A 3,071-nucleotide genomic window follows, 5' to 3' on the forward strand; every position below is an offset into this window, starting at 1 on the left:
TATGCATACTAGGAAGGGATATGGGAAAAAATTATACAGACAGGTATATAATATAAAGTCAGGTAAATGCTCTCAAGAATAAATAAAGCAGAATAAGGGAATAAAGAATGACACAGGCACTGTTTAAGTACTGAGATCAAGAAAAGCTTCTCTGCAGAGGTAATGTTCAAATGGAGATCTGAATGAAGTGAGGTGACCCATAATGATATCCGGAAAAAAGAGCATTCCTATTAGTGGGAACAGCATGTGCAAAGGCCTTATGGTGGGAGCATGTTTTACTTAAGGTTGGAGATTAGCAGGGTGGATGTAGTAGAAGGACAAAGGGACAGGAGAGTTAAATGTGCTAGTAAAAGGGAAGTTTGGTGATTGGTTTTGCAGTTTGGACCAAAGAGGGAGGAAAGTGAGCCAGGGAATACTGATAAATGGAGAGGAGGAACATAGGGTGACAGGAAGTTTCAGTGAGGTCAAAAAACAGGTGTAATTGGAGTGAGGAAGGTAAGACTTTTGCCAGAAGGAAAGGAGGATGTGATCCAAAAATGAGAGGTTGGAGTTCAGTGTATCAGAGGACTGTGGTTCCAATGATAATAAGGTACAAGATGCTGTTTGTGGTGTGAGAAGTTGGGAAGAAGTGGAGGAAAAAGGGCTTTGAACTGAGGGACTTTGAACTTGAATAAATAGAACATGAGATGAATTGTTTGACAGGAGCCTTGATGTCGCCCAGCATAATGGCAGATATGTAGGGGAAAAGCAGCCCTGAGCTGATTACCATGATCCTCTACATCAGGGGTCCTCAATCCCTGGGCCACAGACTGGTACCAATCTGTGGCCCATTAGGAATCGGGCCACACACCAGGAGGTGAGCGTCTGGCGAACCAGAGAAGCTTCATCTGTACTTGCAGCCGCTCCTGAGTGCTAGCATCATAGCCTCAGCTCCATCTCAGATTATCAGACATTAGATTCTCATAGGAGCACAGGTCCCTGGTGGCAAAAAGTTTGGGGACCGCTGCCCTATGTGACTGGGGAAGTGTTGGGAGGCAGATAATGGGAACTGTGACAAAAGCAGTAAGAAAAATAATAGGGAAATTTGACCTAGCCAAGGGGTAAGGGAGAGCTTCCCAAATGAAGTGACAGTTGAGGAGACTTGAAGGAGGAGGAATTCACAGGGCAAGAGAGGGAGGAAGTGCATTGCAGGCTGAAGAAAAAGAACAGGCAAAAAGTCCTGTGGTAGAGGGAGCTTGGAGAATAAGAAACGCTGAAAGAACGGCAGTATGTCTAGAGTGACAATGGTGAGGAGAGAGGCATAAGATGAAGGAGAAGTAAAAGGACCAGGCTACCAGATTAAATGATTGAGAAAATGCCAAAGAACCACCAAATGGAGTTTTGAGTAGTATCGACTAGAACATTGGTGAGCCGCAGGAGTGCTTTAGCCACACATCCTTGAGTAGCACGAGATCTCTGAGTGGGCAGTAAAGGTTCATGACGTGACTGGCTGGGCTTAGGACTCAGCCAGGGCCCAGAACCTGATTTAGTCTGTGCCCACAGAACCAAACCAAGCTAACTGCCTTGCATGGAGCTTCAGCCAGGTCACCGTATCTTCCTAACAAAGTTCCTAGACCATAACTACCAACTTATTCTATGAAGAGGAAGAGCTATAGGCAGCTGAGAACAGCCTAAAAGGAGCTGCCCTCTGGCTCCACCAATATCAGCAAAAGGAAGTTCAACCCTCACTGTGAAAAGATACCCCCTCTTCTGGCTGCCTGGTTGGCTGGCTGGGGGTGATCCTGGGTTGCCACAACAAAGACCAGCTTCCATGAAAGGAACTCTTGTCCCCACCCTGTGGCCAACACTTACACACACACACACACACACACACACACACACACACACACACACAACCCAGGCATGGCTGAGTTTTTGTCAAAGCCGGGCAGAAGTGATGGAAGGAGCACCGAACAGCACCACAACAGTCTTCTGGGAACTAGACAATTGCCACCACCTCGATCAAGGGCATGAAGGACATTCCTTTCAGGTTAGCAGTTGTTGAGGTTCAGTGTCAATTATCCAAACTTGTATTGAGCCCAGATTGCTAGGTTCTGTCCTGGATGCTTTGATGCATGCAAAAATTTATAAAACCAAGCTCCTGTACCCAGGGCAAGGTGACATAGGAGAGATAGTCAAGACAATGGAGAATTAATGCAAAGCTTTTAAAATAGAAACTAAAATAAAATAGTACAGGGGCCCCCATGATGAAAGGATGAATTTGAGCCAGAGGTCAGGGCTCAGTGGATGAGGTGACTTTTGAGCTAGACTCTATTGAAGGGAGGCCTTGACCACTGAGATAGACTCACTTTTATCCTGAGGCTAGTAGGAGCCATTGAAGACCTTCAGATAGGGGCAACTGGGAGGCCCAATGGAGGGAACAGGGGCTCTGAAGCCCTGCAGACTCAGACCTGAGTCCCATTTTTGCCATCGAACCTGGGCCAAGCCATTATCCTTCTCCAGCTTGTCTCCTCTTATGCAGGTGAAGATCCCACCTGTCTCCCAACCTGATTAACAAACCTGATGAAAGGGTGGGAAAGGGTGGTCACATGCTATGCCGCATGGTCAAGGGTGTACAGTCTTTCAGTCTTTAATGTCACATCAAAGTTAGATTGAATGTCTCTTTCCCACCTGCATAACTACAGGACCTCAGGCCCCCTTTCAAGATTTCATCATCAGTATCTTGAAACATCCCTAGCGGGGTGTTTCACAGTGCTCAGAGTCTGCTCAGGTCTCTGACTTTTCTGCTGCCATGGCACTGCCTGCCTGTGCCCTCTCAGGCAATATTGTTGCTGCTAATTGGCCCCATGACTACTGACCCTCCTCATGACCACTGCCTGCAGTGTTATTTCTGCACCTATCTTGTTAATGTTTGTGCCCCTGCTGCTCCCCAAAACTATAAGGATACCCTCTGCCACTCTGGCCTGCCGGCTCTCACTTCACTTTTCAAGACTTCCCTTGCATTCCACTCTTCCAGAGTGTCCCACCACAGAGCTACATCGAAGCTATTTCCTTTACATGCATTTTTTCAG

Source organism: Rousettus aegyptiacus, unplaced genomic scaffold (assembly GCF_014176215.1).
Source record: "Rousettus aegyptiacus isolate mRouAeg1 unplaced genomic scaffold, mRouAeg1.p scaffold_m13_p_9, whole genome shotgun sequence".
Lineage (NCBI taxonomy): Eukaryota > Metazoa > Chordata > Mammalia > Chiroptera > Pteropodidae > Rousettus > Rousettus aegyptiacus.